We start from the raw sequence: 18096 nt of genomic DNA, 5'->3' as shown, positions 1-18096 counted from the left end.
TGCAATCTACTTTCTTATGACAGAAATGCTTGAAACAAGTAATATCTGTTCCAGTAGGTGACATAATAGCCTAGTGTGAAACTGATAAACGTTATGATGATTTTACCATCAGCTTAGTAAAGACATCATTTCAGCATGGAGCACAACACAGTGTAATACATCCTGCAAAACTGAATCCATATGAGGATTTGAGTACTGGGAGAACTGTTATGGAAATGCTTAATTCCCCATTCAAAGTTCTGAGCCTAAATACTGTTGAAATCCAGATGGCTGATTTAAAGTTTACCACAAAGGAGAACTGTGGAATGTCCCCAAAGTATTGGAATGTAATTGAAGTATCATCTGATTTTTCATTTGCAAAGTAAGCAGCGCTTCCCGGTATCCTTTTTATTTTTATGTAACAAGAGCAAAATGAATTTCTTACTGGGAAAGAAGGCTTAGTTTTGAGACAGAACTTTTAAACTAATAATGCTCAAATTGAGAAATAGTTTTCCAGACAAGACAAGAAGAACAAAATATTGCAGAAAAGAAGATTAGAGGTTTCTAGCAAAATAAATAAGTTTCTTTCACTGTGCAAAGAACCTGTTCAGTGAGGTTTAATTCTCTGGTGTGCATTAATATGTATAATTTTTATAGCATTTATGACATAATGCTTCATTGTATCAGTGCAATGATTGCATTTTTGAGTGACAAATTGAAAACATCATAGATTAATTATTTATTTAATGAGATTAACAGCAGCACAGAAGGGAACTAAGAAATTAACTGAGAGAAGACAAAGTTTTTTTTTTTTTTTTTTAACCTGTTTTAACAGCTATTGATAGATATTATTTTTTAGGGTAAATTAACAGGTAAAAATAATTGAAAATGTACTGGAAGATTTGTTCGTACAAATAAAAAATGGATGCCACTTTAATGATGTATATTTACTTTTTCTTTTCTTTTTTAAGAATTTATTTATTTATTTGACAGAGAGAGAGATCACAAGTAGGCAGAGGCAGAGGGGGAAGCAGGCTCCCTACTGAGCAGAGAGCCCGATGCAGGGCTTAATCCCAGGACCCGAAGACCATGACCTGAGCCAAAGGCAGAGGCTTAACCCACTGAGCCACCCAGGTGCCCCTACATTTACTTTTTCAATACAAAAATCATGGAAGTAATCTCTATTACACTGGATAGGTCATGTTACCCTAATACAGTACATTAAGACAATTAAAAATCTTAATTGATATCTGTGATAATTGTGTTTTTCCCATCAGTCAGATTATTTTAGGGATGGTAGGAATGGAGAATATGCTACTACTCTATATTCTTTAAAAATAATTTTCTTGAAAAATCATGGAAGGTGTCTCTTTGGCATATCAGAGACAATTTAGTCTCCATATAAAATTTATGTGTATCACTTCATAGTATAAATTGATTCAAAAACATCATTGCATGAGTTTCTGGGACTGTTGAAATAATACTAGTTTGTGTTTTTTATACCATTTTACAATTTACAGTGTGCACAATTCTATTTAATTTAATGTTTCTTAACATGTTTTGAGCACTGACATTATGTTTTGTGTTATTTTAGGTATAAAGATATAAAGATAAATCAACACAATCATCAAGTTACTCATGTTCCAGTGAGTCAGAAACCTAAAAATATAATTATGTTATAAGTGAGAATTTAGATAATAAAATTCTTTTAAAAAGTGCCTCAGAAACATAAAAAGACTTATCTCTGTCTGACTTTAGAACATAAGGTTTTTTTTTTAATAGTTTTTTTTTTAATTTTTAATAAACATGTATTTTTATCCCCAGGGGTACAGGTCTGTGAATCAGCACTCACCAAAGCACATACCCTCACCAATGTCCATAACCCCACACCCCCTTCTCCCAACCCCCCTCCCCGCAGCAACCCTCAGTTTGTTTTGTAAGATTAAGAGTCACTTATGGTTTGTCTCCTTCCCAATCCCATCTTGTTTCATTGATTCTTCTCCTACCCACTTAAGCCTCCATGTTGCATCACCACTTCCTCATATCAGGAAGATCATATGATAGTTGTCTTTCTCCGCTTGACTTATTTCGCTAAGCATGATACGCTCTAGTTCCATCCACGTTGTCGCAAATGGCAAGATTTCATTTCTTTTGATGGCTGCATAGTATTCCATTGTGTATATATACCACATCTTCTTGATCCATTCATCTGTTGATGGACATCTAGGATCTTTCCATAGTTTGGCTATTGTGGACATTGCTGCTATAAACATTCTGGTGCACATGCCCCTTTGGATCACTACGTTTGTATCTTTAGGGTAAATACCCAGTAGTGCAATAATCTGGCATACCACATTGCTTATTAAAGAAGCTGTAAGCTAGAAAATGGTATGTTATATATTAACTGGTAAAAAAAAAAAGAAGAAGTTCAAGATATTGGAAAATTCAGTTATGTAGAATTTATATATATTCATGTGTATATGTTTTTTTAGAAATCCACAGTTGCAACATTTTTACATGATTATATTCACTCAAGTTCTCATTTGCTTCTAAAATTTAAGTGACTCATTCTTAGAAGTTTTCTACAACTATTGGCAGGAGTCTCTATTCTGTGTCCCATCAGAAGAAATAGACAACACTAATTATTTAAACAGGGAGAATCATTAGAAGGATTTGGTTATATGGATAATAGAGAACTTTAAAAAATACAAAGGAAAACCAAAGTAACAGATATGAATTATAAGGAACAGCCCTAAACCTAGTGCTGGAGAAACAAATAGGATTAGCTGCTACTGTCAGACCCCAGAGGCTTGGAAAAGAGGGGCCAACAGAACTGAGGCCTGCATCTCTGAAGAAGAGTTTTGCCCAGCTGGTGCTGGTATTGAAGTGAAAGTAACATGAACCTAATTCTGGAAAGGTGAGAACAAGCTGAAAAAGGCACAAATGGCTGTTAGTGGGGTAAGTTCACATTGGTACAATGCTGTCGGGAACAGCAGTAAACAAAAAAAGTATCAAGTGCCTTCTTCCATATTTTGCTTGCCAGTTTCCTTATAATACCTGCTATATTGACACAAGCAAACCTAATAGAAAATCAGGTGGCCGTGAAGAAAGGTAGTTTGCAGATTTATAGTGCTATCATAAGACAATAGAGAAGGGTCAATTTTGATTCAAAGAGGGACAGATTTAATAACTCATTGAATTCTTTAAATATTCACTAAATATTTATATAATATTAACTATTTTAACAATATAATGATAAGAAGTATATTGAGAGGGTATTTAATTTTTTTAAATATTTTATTTATTTATTTGACAGAGAGAGAGACAGCGAGAGAGGGAACACAAGCAGGGGGAGTGGGAGAGGGAGAAGCGGGCTTCCCGCCACGCAGGGAGCCTGACACGAGGAGGCAGACACTTAAGGGACTGAGTTACCCTGGTGTCCCTCATCTTCTTTAAACATATATCTTTATTCTTACTATTGATATCTATAATTTTCTAGGGTTAGAATTGCCACAAAATAAAAGAGAGCTATTGCTTTCCTAGACTGAAAATGATCATGCCATAAACTAACTCATCTCCTATTTACAGTCATAGGCATTTTATTATTTTTTATCTTAATTTTCTTAAATTAACTGTGCTGCCATTTGCCCAAACTTTTCTCCTAAAGTAAGACCTAAGTAAAAATGGATAAGTGCATTTAACACATATATTCACTCTTTATATAGGGGCATATTAGAGAGAGTAACTTTAAAAGACTTAAAAAAGGGGGGGGGCGCCTGGGTGGCTCAGTGGGTTAAACCTCTGCCTTCGGCTCAGGTCATGGTCTCAGGGTCCTGGGATTGAGTCCCGCATCGGGCTCTCTGCTCGGCAGGGAGCCTGCTTCCCTCTCTCTCTCTGCCTGCCTCTCTGCCTACTTGTGATTTCTCTCTGTCAAATAAATACATAAAATCTTAAAAAAAAAAAAAAAAGGAAAGGAAAAGAAAAATGAGGTAGATAAAATAGCTTCCCTGGTGTAACTTGATCCAGTAGATATGACAGGAGTAGATTAGTGGTTTGAGACTACACCAAGCCTTCAAAAATTGCTGTAACACTATTGTAGTAGTGATTTTCCAAGTTCTTAAAAAATAGAAAGATAAGTTAAGGAGAAGTGTCCCAGTCTGGGAGGTATTTATCTTTTACCATGAATGAGATTTAGTCTAAATGTAGGATATATGACATCCAATAAAACTATACAGGAAGTTGATTCCTTTTAGAAAATGATCTAGAAAGATGTCCCTACCTGCGATCATAAGTTTAAGTGATCAAGATATCAAATTAAGGACTTACTGATAAAACATAATAAATTAGCATACCAAGCCTGTTGGACCTATGAACATAATTGTCCATTTGAATACATAAGACCACAGTTTCTTGGAGATTGATTTCTCAAAGACTAATTCACATAGGATACAGAGGGGATTGATTTGTCAAACTTAGAATTTTACTGTCGCCAGGTAGTCTCAGTTTTAAATATATTTTTGATGTGTGTTTTTTTTTTTTAAAGATTGTACTTATTTATTTGACAGAGAGATAGACAGCACAAGTAGGCAGAGGAGCAGGCAGAAGGAGAGGGAGAAGCAGGCTGTTGGCTGAGCAGGGAGCCCAATGTGGGGCTCGATCCCAGGACCGCAGGATCATGACCTGAGCCAAAGGCAGCCACTTAACATACTTAGCTACCCAGGTGCCCCTGATTTTTTTTTTTATAATTAAAAAAGAAGTATTCTGATAATATGGAAAATTTAAGATTATTAAAATGCACTCCTTGCTAGGGAAGCCATCATTTTTAGGGATAGAGTCCAAGTCTCCTTTTTCAAAAAGAACAAAGAGGAGGAAATTTACAAAAAATGAGATTTTATTTTTACCTGTCACATGGACCTCCCTACCAATTGGTAAATATGTTTAGAATTTTTATGATTTCCACTCCTTCCAAACGAAAAATGTTACTGGTGATATGAAGTCCTCTTCTGTACAGAAGTATTCTTCTGTAATAGCTAATGTTAAGTGTCCTTTTAGCTGGACCATGATGTCCAGATATTTGGTCAGACCTTATTCTGGATACTTCTGTATACATGTTTTTGGGTGAAATTTACATTTAACTTGGTGGAATTCCAGTAAAGCAGATTGCCCTCCATGCCTCATTCAATCAGATGAAGTTGTTAGTAGAATAATCAACTCTCTTCTCATCAAGATGATGAGAATGTTGATCAAGATGATGTTGATCAACAATCAATTCTCTTCTCATCAGGATGTCTTTTCAGCAAGAGGGAATTCTGCCAACAGACTGCCTTCAAACTCAATCTGAAATACTTGCACCTCCCATTTCTCCAGCATACTGCTTTTGGACTTGCACTACAATTCCTTCCAAAGCCTCTAGGGTGCTAGCTTTATACATTAGATTTTGAACTTCTCAAGCCTCCACAACTGTGTGAGCCAATTTCTTAAACACACACACACACACACACACACACCTACCTGCATGCAGACCTCTTATTTGTTCTGTTTTTCTGGAGAATCCTAACTACTCCTAACTAATAACACATCTAATGAATAATCACATTATTTACCTAATTTGCCAAGAGTAGGGGAATTTTTAGTCTTTTTCTTTTCTCCTTTTTTAATAACACAGCCAATTAAAATCACGGTTTTTTTTTCTTTGTATCTCTTGAAAGTCAATGCAAATAATTCAATTTTTTATATCACCTTTACTTTTACAGATGCTTTCTCACACTTCTAAATCTTGGCATGTGCCTACGCCTTGTCTAGAATGCCCTTTGCAAATTTACTGTCCTAGTTCACTGCTACTTATTCTTCAAATATCAACTCAGATACAATGTTCTTGGAAAACATCTGATAATCACAAAAAGTAAGTGATGCTACTGTATGATTTTGTCTTATCACTCCCTTATTTGTCCCTTGTTATATGTCTGAGCAGTTGTCTGTGTTTCAGCTCTTCTGTACATTGCTGAATGGCTAGAATTTTGTCATGCATCTCTGAATTATCAAGTTTAACCCAGTGTCTGTAACATATCAGGCAGGCACTCATTCAAAGATTGCTTAATAATTGTATGGAAAGAAACAAGGGATAGTTCATGGATGAACTGTTGAATACAAAGATAAATGAGAAAGGCCATGTAAGTAATTTGGATATTATTTGAATTGATCTCTGTGTAATCTTGAATTGCATAGCAGTTAATGGTTTGTTAATATGAGTCCTACAGATTCCCAGTTCTAACACTGCAGATTGAGCTTCCAGTGTTTCAAATACCATCTATTGTAACTTAGGGTAATAATAATACGAAACTTATGTGTTATGAGAGACTTACACTTGAAAATATATCTACAGCACCTACCAAAAGGCTAACATGTTATAAATGGTGAAAAAAAAGATTATGCAAAATGCATTCAAATATTATCATAGAAGTCTTTTGTTTTCCTTTAGTGCATTTTTTTGTAGTATGATATAAAATTGAGGTTAGATGAGACTAGACATCTTATTATTTTATATACCCCTTTTTCCTTCCCTCCATCCTTCTAGATTTAGCTATCCTAGAAACATTATTTCTCTACTACATGGTGTTCCTACATTTATGCCTTTACCTCCAATTTTCACTAAAGAATTTAGTTTAAAAATGAAAAAAATTCTTATAATAAGGGAAATGGTTTCTTTTTACTATTATAAAAGAGGCATCTGCCTCATCAACACATATCTAGGTTCATCCAAGAGATAATCATCTTTACTTCACTCCCTGACTGCTTTTTCAAATGTTCTAACATCTTCTGTTTTATTTTAGCAGTATATTTATTCAAGAATTCCCTGCAGTTATCAAGTCAGATACCAGCTCACTAGCATCTTCAAATCATATTTCTGTATTTATCCACCCAAATGTATGTGCAAATCAATACCTTAATAATTGAGAAAACATTAATACCATTCCCATTATTTATCATATTAAAATACTTTTTAAAAAGTTTTCCCACCTTTTTCTTTCAGAGATTGTATTTATTTATTTGAGAGAGAAAGCACAAGCAGGGGAGAGGGAGCCTGACACAGGGCTCAATTCTAGGACCCTGGGATCATGACCTGAGCTGAAGGCAAATGCTTAATTGACTGAGCTACTCAGGTTCCCCGAGTTACACATTTTAATGACTTATTCTAATGAAATTTCATGTACATCAGAAAAAAAATGTTTTTATTAAATGATATAAAATATTAGCACAATACTACACTATAGTTTTATGTAGCAGGTAATTAAAATTATATACTTTACTGCTTAATATATGTATTTGAATATATGATTTGAATATTCTATATTAGCATAAGAATTTAAAACAATAGATCTAATGTTGCACCTTCATAGGTCTAAATATCATCAATCTTCTGTTTCTTTTACTTTCAATTATTTAAAATAACACCGATTTTATAAAAAATGGTAAAGCTCAAGAAATATGAAATGAAAGTTGGTTACAACACTACTAAATTGGAACTTTAAGGCATTAATTTATATCTTATGAGATGTACCCTTTCATACATATAAAGATCTTATGCAAAAGAGGATATATAGATGTACATACAGATAGCAGTGTGTGTGTGTGTGTGTGTGTGTGTGTGTCTGTAGGCCAAACATACCTAGGAATAAATTAATTTTGCAGAGGTAAAAATGAATAGGATTAAAGGAAAGAAAAAAATATCATAGCAGCTGTATACTGAAGTCCTTTGAGTCATATCAAGAAATAGAACACTAAAAAAATATATTCAGGTAACTTCAAATATCCAGCCATTCAACTGAAGTCTAAATGAAGAAGAACAGAAACTCTTACAAGTATTTTAAAACAATTTACTCAGAACGTCAAATGAAGGATATAAGATAAGCTGTTATCTCCAGCTGAAGTGGTATTCATGTGACTGATGGGTATAGCTAGGAATATGTATAATTTTTAGTGCACTGGTTATAATTTTATTCATTTCCTTCATACTCAGGCAATGGCTTAAAACATAGTGAGTGCAAAAATATTTTCTTATACAATTGTGACAAGCATGTCAGGATGCTGACAACTGGAACCCTCTTGCACTGTTGGTGGGAATGCTAACTGGTGCAGCCACTCTGAAGAACAGTATGGAGGTTCTTCAAAATGTTAAAAATAGAACTACCTATGATCCAGCAACTGTACTAAAAGGTATTTACACAAAGGATACAAAAATACAGATTTGAAGGGATACATGCACAGCGATGTTTATAACAGCATTATCAACAATAGTCAAACTGTGGAGAGAGCCCAAAGGTCCAGCAACTGATGAATGGATAAAAAAGATGTGGTGTATATATACAATGGAATATCACTCAGCCATCAAAAAGAATAAAAACTTACCATTTACAATGACATGGATGGAGCTAGAGGGTTACTTGCTAAGTGAAATAAGTCAGTCACAGAAAGACAAATACCATATAATCTCATTCATGCGTGGATTTTTAAGAAAGAAAACATGAATGTATGGGAAGAGGGAAAAGAAAAAGGTAGAGAGAGAAATAAACCATAAAATACTTTTAACCAGAGAGAATAAATTGAGCATTGATGGAGAGAGGTAGGTGGGAAATGAGCTAGATGGGTGATTGGTATTAAGGAAGGCACTTGCTATGATGAGCACTGAGTGTTGTGGGTAAGTGATGTATCATTGAATTCTACTCCAGAAACCAATATTGCACCTATGTTAACTACCTAAAATTTAAATAAAAAATAAAAAGAAAAAAAACAATTTACCAAATATAATGGAGCAGAAAACCAGAATGAACTTGGGTCCAGGATCACTACATGTCCTGATCTGCCAACCTCATACTTCTTTTATGAGATAAAGTCTTATTTGTTAAGCTAATGTTAGATGTTCATGGTTTCATAATTTTTATAGTAGAACGCACTCTTAATTTGATACAATGTCTTTCTATTAAGAGAAGTTATATAATTAAATATACCTGTCCCTTAGATTTTAATTTTATTCATAGGATCCAAAATAAAGGCAGTAAATGCTTGTGAATGAGCAAAATTATCCTATTTCTCTTTCAGGGAATGTATAGAATTGCATACATTTGGTTTTACAAGCGATCACTGTTAATAGTGCTGTGGTGAGTTGTATCAAAGCTTCTGACATAATTTTAGATATATTGATTGGTTGGTCGATTAAATTTATTTTTTTAAAAAAGAAATTACATAAAAGAAGGAGATCCTGGCATTTGTGAAACAGGGATAGACCTTGAGGCCATTATGCTAAGTGAACTATGTCAGACAGAGACTAATATATGGAATCCCAAAACACTGACCTCTTAGAAACAGATCTGTGGAATGGCAGTTGTCAGAGGTTAGGGGATGAAGGAAATGTGAAGATATGGGGGAAAGGGGACAGATTTTCAGTTATAAGATGAAAAAATTCCAAGGATCCAGATGGTGACTATTGTTAAAAATACTCTATTGTGTATTTGAAAGTTGCTATGAAAGTGGAGCTTTTAATATGTTCACATAAAAACAACAACAATATAATGCTTATTCTATGAATTCAAGGATGTATTAACTAAGCTTATTGTGTTAAACATGTCACAATAGATATTGTATGTAAAATTAATTAATTAATTAATGTTTTAAAAATAAATTTCACAACCTAATACCCTTTTAACATAGAAACATTATAATTGGTGGAAACTTATCCCATGATCTGTCAGGGAAATTAATAATGATAATAAGCATCATTGTCATCATCATCATCATCATCACCTCTACAGTAAGCTTTCTCAGCTTTGGCTTTCTTTGTGCTTTGGCCTAAATAATGCTTTCTAGTGGGGAGAGTGTCTGGCTATCTTAGGCACTGTAGGAAATTTACTTACATATCTTCCCTTTACCTTCTAGATAGTAGCAGCGTTCTAGGCATTATGACAACCAAAAATGTTTTCAAATATTTCTGAAAGTTACCTAGACTGCAAAAGCAATCCCACTGTTCTACAATTAAATTCCCCAGACACATTTGAATCTGAGCATCAACACTATCAGTGCTTGACATTACTAAGTCTTAAACCAATTTCTATAACTTCGGTACCAACATCACATCTAATATTTTTTCTGAATTAGTTCTTCAAATGTTTTGTTTTTTGTTTTTTTTTTTAAATATAGGTTACCGATTTTTTAAAAAAATATTTTATATATTTTATTTGACAGACAGAGATCACAAGTAGGCAGAGAGGCAGGCAGAGAGAGAGAGGGGAGGAAGCAGGCTCTCTGCTGAGCAGAGAGCCCAATGCAAGGCTCAATCTCAGGACCCTGGGATCATGTCCTGAGCTGAAGGCAGAGGCTTTAAACCACTGAGCCACCCAGGCACCCAGTTCTAAAAATGTTTGAGGAAGAATATTTCTCACCATCTTTAAAACTATTGTTTCCTGTGCTAAACATCAGTTGTTTGCTTATCTTGAAGTTTATTATTATTGTTGTTGTTGCTGTTATTGTTACACCAGAATTTGAAAAAAAAATTAACTATCCCAATATATTTTAAATTTCTACACTGACTTGAAATCAAACATTTTACTGGAGAATGTTATTCCCTAGAAAGCTATGTTTTTGTGGCACAATATATTTTATATATTAAAATTTTTTATAATTTAACCTGATTTAATTAGAACCTAGTATATCCATATATTTCAGGCTTATGGACATTTTCTATTAGCTTGTGCCATATTTGATTGCACAAATATTCAAATTCTGAGTTAACAGAATCATAAAGAATCATAAAGGTAATTATACAAAAGCTACCACAGCAAAACAACACAGAAAAATTACAGTATTTTCGTTTCCACATAGTGATATGCACCATCAATGATGGGACACCTTCTATGTTACAAATCACAAAGGATTAAAAAGTGTTGCTCATCACTGATTTGAGGGTAAATATTTAAACAAAGATTTATCTCTGATAAATGATAGTATGCATAATGTTATGACAACAAATGGCATGTCCACTCATCTCTGCCTGAGTGGGTCAGGAAAGGAGATGGAGATTTGAATGGATGAGTAGTAAATTAATATCAAATTATTAGTGACCCATTCATTTATCCACATTAAACAAAGCCTTATTGCCTAATAACATAAGAGTTTCCTGAATTAATGAAATATGTCAACTCAGTTGCTTTACTCAGATTCCCCAATATCACTGAGGGTTTGGAGGGGAAGGGGGAAGGGGACGTATTATGGAGGGCATGTATTGCATGGAGCACTGGGTGTGGTGTGTAAACAATGAATTCTGGAACACTGAAAAGAAATTTTAAAAAAGATTCCCCAATATCAAAATATCTAAATTGACAAAACAGTTAATGATCAAGACACAATAGAAAACCTCTTCACCAAACTTTGACCACTTTCCATTGCCTCTGAAAACATGTTGACTGATTTTTATACAAAGGTAAACTGGTAGTGAACATTTCCCCTAGAAAGTTGAACACCTCTCTGCTCTACCTTTCCTCCCAGCTGATCAAAATACTTAAGGTGAGGTGATTGTGTTCTCCTGTTTGTTTGATGCTTGTTTTTACTATCATGTAAATTTGTTAATTGTCTCATTGCCTACTTAGATATCCTCATTAAAGACAAATTATCTCATCTAAAAATCTTTGGAAAAACACACTAAATATGAACTGCTAAAGCATCTTGGTAGGTGTGGATAGGTGATGCAACTGGGAGACTGGCAAAGGGTGAAAGTCTAATAGGATTCTAGGTTCATGTTGCTTTAAAATTGATTCATCTATGCAATAAAATATTATTCAGCCATAAAAGAATGAAATCTTGTCATTTGCAACAACATTGATGGAGCTAGAGAGTATATTGCTAAGTGAAATACTTCAGAGAAAAAATACCATATGATTTCACTCATATATGGAATTTAAGAACAAACAAATAAAGGGGGAAGAATAAGAGGGAGACAAAGCAAGAAACAAACTCTCAATTATAGAGAACAAACTGATGGTTATCAGAGAAGAGACAGGTAAAAAGATGGGTTAATTAGGTCCTGGGGATTAAGGAGTACGTTTCTGAAGAGCACTGAATGTTGTATGGAAGTGTTGAATCACTATATTGCATAACTGAAATTAATGTAACACTGTATGTTAACTAACCGGAATTAAAATAAAAACTTTAAAAAAAGGGAATGGGAACATTTTAAAAAACAAAAATATATATGTATTGTCTTTTAAATATAAATACTATTAAGACTAAATGTTCCATTTATTATGGCTTTAAAAATGTCTTTCCTTGTATAGTGTACATCTTAGTCTATTGGAACAATAATACTCAAGAGCTGTTGCCAATGTGTTAAATTGTCATTTTTATGTAGCTAAATGAGAAAGCTTATGACAACATAATAAATTCTTTATGTACTTAAGGTATTATAATTTAAAGGGCTCTTATTCTGAGATATGACTTTCCTTCTCTGTAGTGATAAATTAATATAGTAGACTGTATAGTCGATTTATTTGAGATGTAGTTCTTTGTTTTGCTTCATTTAATACTTTTGCTTCATAAAATGTAAAAATGTTGGAGTTCATGTATTAGGGTTACTTTTTTCAGTTTTTGTTTTTCCATTATATGTAATTGAATGTTATGGGGAAAACTCACTTGGAATACATTTTATATTTATCTTTTAATATTGAATTTTAAAATATGATTGAAATTAAAAACTAATTCTTATCAAGTAAGGTAATCAGTAACATAAAGACACACCAAATAGAAGAAGACAGATAATATAATATATTGATAAGATTTTCTTATTTACGGCTTGCAAAGTTTGGTGCTATTACTTGCCATCTTGACACAGACTAGCAGTATAGAATGAGAACTTACCTTTTCAGATTTCTTATTCCCTTGGGCATAACTGTGATGTGTACGTGTTGACTTTGATCCTTTTGAAAAGAAGTTGTATACAATTTTTTCCTCTATAATAAGGAACCATATTCTGTTGAAGGGAGGTACTTAAAGTTCATGAATTAATACTTAAGATATTAGATTCTAAAGATCAGTTTTGAATGTAATCTATATGTGGGGTAAGGTAAAAGACAAGAGAAACACAAATAGAAATTTCATATCTTTTTCATAGCTCTTCTTCCTATTGAGAGAAACTATGCCTGGTATGTTCCATATAGCTACTCAGCTAGGTGATTGACATATATTACCTTCAAATCAAAAAGACAAAGAAAAATTGATATTATTAATTCATATTTAACAGCTAAGGAATTTGAAATCTCAAGAGGCTAATTTTCCCCACTGTAATGTGACCAGGAAATGAAAATGAAAAGATTCCAAGACTACAAAGCCTCAAAAGGAATGGTCCTTAAAGACACTATCCTTTATACATTTGTTTGCATCAGTCTCCTATTTACAAAGCATTTCAGGATAATCTGAATCTGAAAACATATAGGTATGATAAGATATTTTGCTGTTTCTCCATCCTTATTAATATATTGTGTCTATTTATCAACAAATTGTAAATTCTTCTACCTTTGCTGTTACTACTTCTACTTCCATCATTTAGAATACAGAAGGCAATGAACTTATAAAACTTTTGCTCACACTATGATTCATGAATCATGAATATGGTTGCATTTGGTTTGAGAATACCTCATTATCTAATTCTGGACTCATTCCAGATTTTAAAATTTAGAGAAACCAACATTCTCTTAATTAGTGCAAATATTGTGTCCAGGAGCATCCCTTGGATTTTTCAGCTCTGCACTCTATTTATTTCTCTCATTTTGAAAAAAAAAAATTCTCATTTTTATGGCCAAGATACACTTTATATTCCAGTTCTTTTTCTTCTTGCCCATTGATCACGCATCTTTTTCCTAGTTACATTTCTGAAATATGCTAGAGTGGTGTTTAACAACAATGAATTAATATTGTAATTGATATTTACAAGCTCTAGCTTTATCTCTATTATTTACTAACTGCGATACTGGGAAGGATATTTAAACTATAAAGGAGTCAATTTCCTCCTCTGTAAATGGGGAAAATAGAGTAATTTATTTCATAAAGCTGTTTGCAAGGATTAAATTAGAACATATATTAAGGGATTATCTGTGGCATGTTATGTTTGATGTATATTTTCGTAATATTAAATGGTATTGTGGCAGTCAGGGCTTAGTATATAATAAAGGTCTGTTGAAACCTATGGTAATTTATACAAAGCTCTTTGTGATAATTATAAGGCACTATATCTGCCAGAGCTTATGCAAATGGCCACCCAAGGTATATGATGTAAAACTGTCGGTAGTAGCACTTACATGGATTTAATATGGATGGCACTCCCTGAGGTAGTATAATGCTTTGGTGCCTGAACCTAGTCAGTTTGCAACAGAATAATGCCCAAAATAATGCCCAAAACAAAAATAATGCCTAACAGAATAATGCCCAAAACCCCAGCTCAGGATTATACCTTGTCTCCAGGTTACTCATACTTAAAGTGAGAGATACAAAAGCTATTTTCTTCAACTTCATTCTGAATAGCTTAATTCAGAAGCTATTTTCTCTTTCTTTCTTGCCAAAATAATCTAGACGTAGTGAAGATATGTTCAGAAAAAAATGGGTCCCTTTCCAGGCCCAGCGTGTAAATGATGCTTGAACTAAGTAATGTTGGTAATTTTTTCACCTGTTTAAAAGAGATGGGCAATTTGGGTCAGTTCTTGCCAATGATATATTAAGGGTGTGAGGCTGGATGGCCCTATGGAAAAGGATTTCCACCATGACTAAAGCAGTATGTAGAGAGACACTTCTCTTCCCTTCATTGGATGCAGTCATGTTCACAAAGGTGGACTGCAGGTGAAGTTGTAATTTTAACCATGATATAACAAACCTTCGCATAAAAGAAGAGACTGGGACTGGCAAAGGGAAATGTGTGAAACTCAAGAGATTTTGAATGAAATTACTAATTAGTGGTATCTGCATCCCATTTTCTTGTTATGTGCAATTTGGGCTGGAATTTCTATTAACTGTAGGTAAAAATATTCTGATACACTTAATTAATCTATTTTATCTTCATTTTTCTCCTTTGCTGTAAGATTGAGCAAGGCAAGTTTAAACTATCATTTTCTTTTCTATTTTGCCACAATTCTGTTTAGAGGCAAAATATTCTTCCCCTCTCCTCTTCTGACTTTATTTTTTTTTTCTTTTACTATTACATATTTTCAATGTGAGAAGCAAATAACTAAAACAATTATATACATTTTTATCTCTACATTACCCCTAGTTTATTTCCTCACCTATTACATGATGATAGTATAAGCTTTGGAAATGATTGTGGAGACTGTCCAACATAATCACAAAAATATTGTAAGCCTTTTAGTAAATTGTCTTCCAGTTTTCTAGTTGGTGAAAACTATTTCAGCTTAAAAAGATTTTTAAAAATTTTATATATTCAAGTAAATCTTGACTAAAGAGCTTTCCCAAAATATAAACACTTAGAAGTATACAGATCTTTTATATATTATTTTTAAAATGGCAACATAATCTAACATATCCATAGTAAATATACAGTATGTCATATGATTCAATCATTTGAAGGTAGAGAAATTCAAAGACAACAAACATTTGTAAGATCTGACTACATTGTGATATAAATAACAATTTAAATTACAATAAAATTTTTATAATTCTTTCTCAGCTCCAGAGAAATTTCATTGTTTGTCAGAAAATAACAAATGTAACCTGGTGTCTCCAGACAAATGAAGGATTTTACTCCGGTCTTCACCTTGGGGGTATATTGGCTGATAACATTTTCTCACTTAACAATTGATCTCTCTCTTTCTCTCTCTCTCTCTGACTTTTTTTGTAAAAGAATGAACAAAATTTGGGCGCCTGGGTGGCTCAGTGGGTTAAGCCGCTGCCTTCGGCTCAGGTCATGATCTCAGGGTCCTGGGATCGAGTCCTGCATCGGGCTCTCTGCTCAGCAGGGAGCCTGCTTCCTTCTCTCTCTCTCTCTGCCTGCCTCTCAGTGTACTTGTAATTTCTCTCTGTCAAATAAATAAAAAAAAAAAAAAAAAAAAAAGAATGAACAAAATTTAAACAATACTGTGTTTATAGAAAAAACCTTTTTTAATATTGGCAACATGGTAATGTATGGAGAAAGCAATTCAAGTGGTTGTATGAAGCTTGTTTCTTATGCCAGTCATTCTTTATTTCCCCTACCCACAACAAGAAGTAGGGAAGAATAAATGAGAGAGAGTATGGCATTTATAGAGTATCTACTATGGGACAGGCATTTTACTTAGGATTCAGAGTAGCTCATCTTTTTTTTTTTTTAATATTTTATTTATTTATTTGGCAGAGAGCGAGAGAGATCATAAGTAGGCAGAGAGGCAGGCAGAGAGAGAGAGAAGGGGAAAGCAGGCTCCCTGCTGAGCAGAGAGCCCAATGCGGGGCTCAATCTCAGGACCCTGAGATCATGACCTGAGCTGAAGGCAGAGGCTTAACCCCCTGAGCCAGCCAGGCGCCCCCAGAGTAGCTCATCTTATTGTAAGTCTCATTCATCAAATCTGTTGAATGAGCTGATATTATTTCTCTTTTGCATGTGGGGTTTGAGGTTCAGAGATACATAAAGAATGATGATGATGAACATATAGCACAGTTTATTAAATATAATATTTAGCAATATGAAAATTCCTTCTTTTTTCTTATTTCAATCTCCTGGTACTAATACTTTCGTATTTATACTCTTTCACAGCTGTCTCATAAAATTTATAATATGGGTATCTACCTCAGAGATATTGCAGGCTCATTTCCAGATCACTGCAATAAAGTGAATATTGCAATAAAGTGAGTCAAATGAGTTTTTTGGCTTCCCAGTGTTAGCAGGCACAAAAACAACATCAATCTCATTGTGTATCTCTAACAAATCTCTTAGGTGATCAGGTGCATTGTCAATGAGCAGTGATATTTTTAAAATGAATCTTTTTTGCTGAGACATAGGTCTCCAGAGTGGGCTTTAGGATTCAGTAAACCATGCTGTAAACAGATGTATTGCCCTCTAGGCTTTTTTGTTCATTGTATAGAGCACAGGCAGAGTAGACTTTACATAATTCTTTTTTTAAAAGATTTTATTTATTTATTTGACACACAGAGAGAAAGATCCCAACTAAGCAGAGGCAGGCAGAGAGAGAGGAAGGGAAGCAGGCTCCCTGCTTATCAGAGAGCCCTTATGTGGGGCTCGATTCCAGGACCTTGAGATCATGACTTGAGCTGAAGGCAGAGGCTTAACCCATTGAGCCAGCCAAGCGCCCCTTAGCATAATCCTTAAGGGTTCTAGGATTTTTGAATGTTCAATGAGCATTCGTCTCAACTTAAAGTCACCATTGCATTGGCCCCTAATAAGAGAGTCAATCAGTCATTTGAAATTTCAAAGCCAGACTCTGATTTCTCATCACTAGCTATGAAAGTCCTAGATAACATAATTTCCAATAAAAGGGTGTTTGGTCTACACTGAAAATCTGTTGTTTAATGTAGCCACCTTCATTAATTATCTTAGCTAGATCTTCTGGATAACTTGCTGCAGCTTCCACATCAGCATTTGCTTCACATTGCACTTTTATAGTAGAAAGATGGCTTCTCTCTTTAAACTTCATGAACCAACCTCTGCTAGCTTCACATTTTCCTTTTACAGATTCCTCACCTCTCTCAAACTTCATAGCATTGCAGAGTTATGGCCTTGCTTTGGATTAGACTTTGGCTTAAGGGAATGTTGTGGCTGATTTGATCTTCTATCCAGATCACTAAAGCTTTCTCTATATCAGCAATAAGGATCTTTTGCTTTCTTATCATTTTTGTGTGTGTTTATTGGAGTAGCAATTCAAATTTCCTTCAGGAAATTTTCCTTTGATTCACAAGTTCCCTGTTTGGTATAATTGGCCTAGCATTTGGTCTATCTCATTTTTCAACATGCTTTCCTCACTAAGCTTAATTATTTCTAACTTTTGATTTAAAGTGAAAGATATGCAACTCTTCTTTCACTTGAACACTTAGGAGCCATTGCAGGGTTTACTAGTCTAATATTTATATTATTGTGCTTCAGTG

This window comes from Mustela lutreola, chromosome 13 (assembly GCF_030435805.1).
Source record: "Mustela lutreola isolate mMusLut2 chromosome 13, mMusLut2.pri, whole genome shotgun sequence".
NCBI classification, from domain to species: domain Eukaryota; kingdom Metazoa; phylum Chordata; class Mammalia; order Carnivora; family Mustelidae; genus Mustela; species Mustela lutreola.
The sequence above is the reverse complement of the archived record's forward strand: the minus strand, read 5'-3'. Positions refer to the sequence as shown.